We start from the raw sequence: 6,923 nt of genomic DNA on the forward strand, positions 1-6,923 counted from the left end.
ACAAAAGCTAGAGAAAAGGAAATGTTATTAAGAAAATCATAAAGAAGAGAAAATACATTTACAGTACTGTACATATTTATCAGAAAAAATCTGCATATAAGTGGACCCGAGCAGTTCAAACTCACGTTGTTCAAACATCATGTTGTTCAAATGTCATGTTGTTGACGATAATCACTACGATGTGCATTAAATCTTCAGATCTTATTTATATGCTAGTTGCAAGTCTGTACCCTAAACAACATCTCACACCCTCACCCCTCAGCCCCTGATAAATACCATTCTACTCTCTAGTTTTTCTTTTTTTTTAGATTCAGATATAAGTGATGTCACACAGTAGTTATCTTTCTCTGTCACTTAGCATAACGCCCCTCGAGTTTCTTTCATTTTCTTATAAATGGCAGAATTTTCTTTTCTCATGGCTGAATAATATTCCCTATGTGTGTGTGTACACATATACTGAAACTTCTTTATCTATTTTTCTGTTGACAGTCTCTTAGAAGTTGCTTTCTTAAACTCACCTCCCGAGAAGTGGCAAGGAACAAATTAAACTTAAGTCTGCCTGTCTCCAGAGCCAGTAGTCTTTACTGTCCTATTTTCCAGGCAATTTTAGTGCTGGCCGTGAGCCTGTCACTGGGCAACTTGGCTGAGTGCTCTTTCTTCATATTTATTAATATTTCCAAAGATTTCTGAGTGCCTGGGATGGTATGTGTTGTTTATCATTTACAGAGAAAATTTCAACTCAAGAATTTCTCTGATGGTTGTTAATGACCTAGTTAACACGTTCATTTTCTTTTCTTTTTTGCTTAATTTTATTTTTCACTGCATAACACGTTTTCATGGTTCAAAATCCGAAAATAATATAAAGGCTTCCTAAGTGATATCTCACTTCCATTTCTATCCCCTATACCCCACATCTGTTATTAGGTGACCACAGTTTCTGGTTTATTCTTCCAGTGTTTCTACAAAAGAACCAAAAGATATATACATATGTACATGCCTGAATGCATAAGTAATATATTTATATATGTACATTTATAGTCATTTCTTCTGATCTCACATACAAATATAGCAGAGCACATCATTGTGTTGCACCTTTTTGCAAGGTGTCCTGGAGAACATTGTGTCTATAGAACTTAGAAAGGTGTCCTGGAGAACATCGTGTCTATAGAACTCCTCCTTATTCTTTGTATATGGCTTCCAAGTACTCCATTGTGTATTAGTCCCTTACTGCTGGTTTATTAACCAAGTCCTCGCTGATGGACATTTGTATTTCCAGTCCTTTGCTATTACAAATAATTCTGCAATTAACTGCTTTGTGAAAACTTGTTTTCTACTGATGGAGATGTATTTTATAGTTTTCCAAGAAGCTGGGTCAAAGAGTAAATGCATATGTGATTTCGTCACATGTTGTTAAGTTCCTCTCCTTAGAAGCTATACCATTTTTCACTCCCACCTGCAATATGTGAAGTGCCAGATGCTCCAAATGTAGCCAACAGAATGTATTGTTCAATTTGTGGAGTTTTCACCAGTTTGATAGGTGAAAAATATCTCAGTATAATTTTAATCTGAGTGTCTCATAAGTCTGGTTGAAGATTTTTTCGTATGTGTAAAGGCCATTTCCATTTTTTTCTGTGAACTGTCTGTTTGTGCATTTTGCCCATTTTTCTGTCAGTTTTTCTTCTGTTGTTGTTAATGGTTTATTTTAAGAGTACTTTAACTATTAGGAAGCTTAGTCTCTTATTAAATAAGTTGCAAATATTTCTGACAGTTTGTTATTTGTTTTTTGACTTTTGTCGTTCAAAAGGTTGTGTTTATGCTTAGATGTGTTTGTCAGTCTTTTCCTTTATTTCTTCTGAATGTTGAGTCACAGAAAGGCTTTCCAGCTCCTAGGTTGGAAATTCACCCAAGCAAGTTTTCTCAGAAAAATAAATGGGTTCATTTTTTCCAATGAGACCACCAAACCCATTTTGAGTTTTTGCTGGTATTTTGTGTAATGTATGGCTTTTCAATTGTCCCAACACCCTTTATTAAAGTTTAACTTTCAAGCAACAACCTCTTCTCTTCCTCTCAGCCTGGCATCTGCAAAGCAGCCACCATGTGTGAGCGCATCTCCATCCACATTGGCCAGGCTGGTGTCCAGATCAGCGATGCCTGCTGGGAGCTCTACTGCCTGGAACATGGCATCCTGCCCCATGGCCAGATGTAAATGATAAGACCATAGTGGGGGAGATGACTCCTTCAACATCTTCTTTAGTGAGACAGGCACTGACAAGCATGTGCCAAAGACAGCGTTTGTAGACCTGAAACCCACGGTCATTGATGAAGTTCGCACTGGAATCTACCACCAGCTCTTCCATCGTGAGCGGCTCAACATAGGTAAGGAAGATGCTGCCAATAACTCTTCTCACAGGCACCACTCCTTTGACAAGGAGGTCGCTGACCTTGTCTTGGACCAAATTCGGAAGCTGGTTGACCCCCAGTGCACAGGTCTTCAGGGTGCCTTGGTTTTCCACAGCTTTGGTGGGGGATTCAGTTCTGGCGTCATCTCCTTGCTGATAGAACATCTCTCTGTCAATTACAGCAAGAAGTCCAAGGTGGAGTTCTCCATTGACCCAGATCCCCAGATTTCCACAGATGGAAACTTCATCCTCACCACCCACACCACCCTGGAGCACTCTGATTGTATCTTCATGGTTGACAACAAGGCTATCTACAACATCTGACGTAGAAACTTTGATATTGAGTACTCCACCTATACTAACCTGAATATGTTGGTAGGTGAAATTATATCCTCCATCACTACTTCCCTCAGATTTGATAGAGCCCTAAATGTTGATCTGACAGAATTCTAGACCAACCTGGTACCCTTGCCCCACATCCACTTCCCTCTGGCCACCTATGCCTCCTTCATCTCTGTTGAGAAAGCCTACCATGAACAGCTTTCCGTAGCAGAGATCACCAATGCGTTCTTTGAGTCAGCCAACCAGATGGTGAAATGTGACCCTTGCCATGGTAAATACATGCCTTGCTGCCTGTTGTACCGTGGCAGTGTGGTTCCCAAAGATGTCAATGCTGCCATTGCTACCATCAAGACCAAGCATACCATCCAGTTTGTGGACTGGTGCCCCACTGGCTTCAAAGTTGTCATTGTCAGTCTCCCACTGTGGTACTTGGTGGAGACCTACCTAAAATACAGAGAGCTGTGTGGATGCTGGACAACACCACAGCTATTGCTGAGGCCTGGACTCACCTGGACCACAAGTTTGAACTGATCTATGCCTTTGTCCACTGGTATGTGGGTGAGGGCATAGAGGAAGGAGAGTTTTCTGAGGACTATGAGGACTTGGCTGCCCTTGAGAAGGACTATGAGGAGGTTGGTATGGATTCTGTTGAAAGGGAGGGTGAGGAAGAAAAAGAGGAATACTAAAGTTAAAAATGTCACAAAGGTCCTGCTCTTACAGAAAAGCTTATTCTGTTTTAAAGATTGAAAGTTGTGATCTGATGAGTTAATTTGCATGTAGCCGTGCATACTCTCATATACATATGCTGGCCTATGTTTTAAAGCATGATGCTTTGTTACAGACCCAAACTGTCTGTTTCTCTGATGAGTTTGAATAAAGCATTTCCTGTCTTTAAAAAAAAAAGTTCAATTTTCCCCATATATTTGAGATACCAACTTTATCACACCTTACATGAATTCTTGTATCTCCTTCTGGACTTTTAATTTTGTCCTATTTGCCTTGCTATTCATTCTTAATATAGTCTTAATATGAAGACAATAGTTATCTATGTTTGTAAGTGAAATGCCACTCTTTACTGATTTGTCTCCTTGCTGTTGTCTTTCTGTGTACATTTTGTTTTCTTTTTACTGAAGTCAGATTTTATATATATGGCAAGCAAGGAGGATCTGCCACATTCCAAATACCAATTGGTTGGGGATAGGGAACCGAGATTCCTGAGTCCCTCAATGCCCAAGTGAGGAGACACGTGGCTTGTCTCTGCATAGCGATTATTCAACCTTCCCCCAAAGCCTCCTTGATTGTTCTGAAAGCTCTTATGATGTGCTGTAAGTGAGTTGAGGTTCTTTATTCACCAGAGATTTTTGACCAGGACTCACATACCTGCAGTTGTTCAGGATAATTCTCCCACTAAGTCTTTTTATAGATACCTTTTCCATCAGGGCTGGTTTTCTAACTTGCCTTTAGGGTTCACCTTGAATCAGCTTCCAATTATGTCATTGGATATGCTAGAAGAAGTCTGTTACTCTAACCCCAAGTAGCAGCTAATCTCTTTCAAACATTCTGTTTCCAACAAATTGTATTGTGTGCCCTTTTCTAGATTCTTCCTGTTTGGCTGAGCCCCTTCATGGGGTTGAAGTGATGTGCAATTGGACTCCACATATGTCTTTACTTTGCTCTGTGGTCATCATATTAATGACATGCTTGAGAACTGCCAAACAAGTACCCTTAGCCACCCGGGAGTCCCACCCCTCCTCCTCCTTTCCCTCCCTCACCTTCTCCCAGCTTTTGTGCTTCATTCATTTCCTCACAACTCCCAGAATTTCAAAGAGATTTGTCAGGAAAGCATTCTTTTAGTTCCACTTGACACTACTTTTTTCAAGGAGCTGTAGTCTAGGTCTTACTGCTCTGGATGATTTGAATAGGTGGAGTCAGTTTCTCCAGGTTCTGTCCCATCTTTCAGCTTGCAATAGTTTCTTTAGCTTCCTAGAAAAGAAACGGACCAGTCACCAAAAGCTTCTAAAGGACAGAGTTAGTTATGCAGACAGAAAGGAGAAACAAACTAAATTTTGATACTGAAAGCATCTCTGATCCAAGGACACATAAAGGGACACTAAGAAGACCAACTTTCTCTTACGACAACCTAAGGAGGTCCTTTATCAGGATAATGAAAAGCCCCCACCCCAACAAAGGATCAATTTCTTTCAAACCCAAAGAAACTGAATTCTTCTTGCTTTTTGATAGGCAGCAAGAGAGTTGGCCCTTTCTGCCAAATACTGAGACAGTCCTCTATTGTCTAACAGGTGATATATCTACCCTCTCCAAGGGGAAGAGAGAGTGTCCAGAAAATAGTAGAAAGATACTCTTCTCCAAGCCCAAACATTTTCAGATTTTAATAACATAAACAGCATCATCTTTCCATTAAAGCCAAGCTAAATAGTCCAGTGCTACTATGGGTTGAAATCAATTTTCCCCACCCCCACCAATTCATATGTTGAAGCTCTAACACAGGGGTCTCCAACCTCCAGGCCACTGACTGGCTCTGGTCCGTGGCCTGTTAGGAACCAGGCCACACAGGTGAGTGAGTGAAGGAGGTGAGTGAGTAAAGCTTCATTTGCATTCGCAGCCATTCCCCAGCACTACCATCACCACCTCAGCTCCACCTCGGATCATCAGGCATTAGATTGTCATAGGAGCACTGGCTCCTGGTGCCAAAAAGGTTGTGGACCACTGCAGTTTAGTCCACTATGACTGGTATCCTCAAAAAAAAAAATTAAAAAAGTAAAGAGAAAAGCACAGGGAGTATACGGCCATTTGACAGCGGAGGCAGAGAATGAAGTGTTGTAGCTGTAAGTGAAGGAAGGCCAAGGATTGCCAGTAAGCCACCAGAAGCTGGAAGAAGGAGGCATGATTCTCCCCCATAGGCTTTAGAGGGAATGTGGCCATTGTACCACGTTGATTCTAGACTTCTGGTCTCCAGAACTGTGAGAAAATAAATTTCTGTCATTTAATCCACTCTGTTTATGGTAAAATTCTACGGCAGTCCTGGTAAACTAATATAATCCCAGAGTTGTATTTCAGGAGGATTTTGAGCCACACAGTTCCTATCCCAAGGTGCAGACACAAGGGACAACATAATACATAGAAGTGGACTTTCCTCCCTTTTTGTAAGACACAATTTTTTATTTCCCCAAAGACTCAAGATCAGCTCATATGGAATGAGGTACCACTACTGGGCTTACATTCCCTTAGTGAAATGGGGTAAGCAGAAAGTACTTTCACACTTGCCAGTAAGGAATGGTGCTAGCAGACACATGCCCTCTTCTCCAGCCAGGTGGTCTACTGCTTGCCTGTTTTCCCGATTGAAATTATCCTCACCTCTCCCTTCTCTTACTCAAAGCCCCACCTGTCCCAGAGGCTCAGTTCAAGCTCCTCTCCCTCCACAAAGCCTTTCTCCACTGAACCAGAGCACAGTGACCTCTCCTACCTCTGCATTCCTGTAATAATCTGTGTTTTTCTCCCTGGCGTATGTAGCGCGTGTTCCTTGCTGTCTTTTACAGGTCATCATGTCCCCCTCTTTCTGGCCTGACTATGAGAGTATTAAGGGCAGGGATTATGCGTCTGAGCACTTAGTACAGTGTCTTGCACCTTGAGAGAGTCCAAAAAACTCAGTAACAGACAGAGCAGGTCATCAACCACAATCTAAACTAAAGAGAACCCGATGGCCATGAGCTGGAGAGTAATTAACGAGCGTTTCTATTGAAAAAGATGAAATCAAACAAAAATACTTAGGAGGGAAACATCTAAAATGATATTTTTTGCTACAATAAACTTAGAAAAAGCCGGTGACTGGTGAAACCTGACTAACTAGTTAAAATTGATCTGTCTTCACTCAAATTTTGTTTTGTTTGTACTTAGAGTTCCTCTTCTACCTAGGTTTTGGCCCAGTGATTATTGTTTTGATCAGTTTTGTACTCTTCTCTTTTAAAGTGCCTTGAATTTACCGAATTTTATTGCCAGAAAAGAGCTTAGAGATTTCTCATTCTTTTTGAGGCAGGAAAAAGACATAGATTTGGAGCCAGTCGTGAGTGAAAATCCAAATGCTCTGTTTCTTAACTGTGAGATGTTATATTACTCATCTCCTTGAACTTTGGTTTCTTTACTATAATAATGAGATGGTAAATG

The 6,923-nt window shown here is 41.0% G+C and overlaps 1 pseudogene; it reads left to right on the forward strand.

Annotated features, from left to right (window-relative positions):
- Nucleotides 1–2,095: 2,095 nt before the first annotated feature.
- LOC102892420 lies at nucleotides 2,096–3,427 on the forward strand (annotated as a pseudogene).
- Nucleotides 3,428–6,923: the final 3,496 nt, after the last annotated feature.

The sequence above is a fragment of the Pteropus alecto genome, unplaced genomic scaffold, assembly GCF_000325575.1.
Source record: "Pteropus alecto unplaced genomic scaffold, ASM32557v1 scaffold121, whole genome shotgun sequence".
NCBI classification, from domain to species: domain Eukaryota; kingdom Metazoa; phylum Chordata; class Mammalia; order Chiroptera; family Pteropodidae; genus Pteropus; species Pteropus alecto.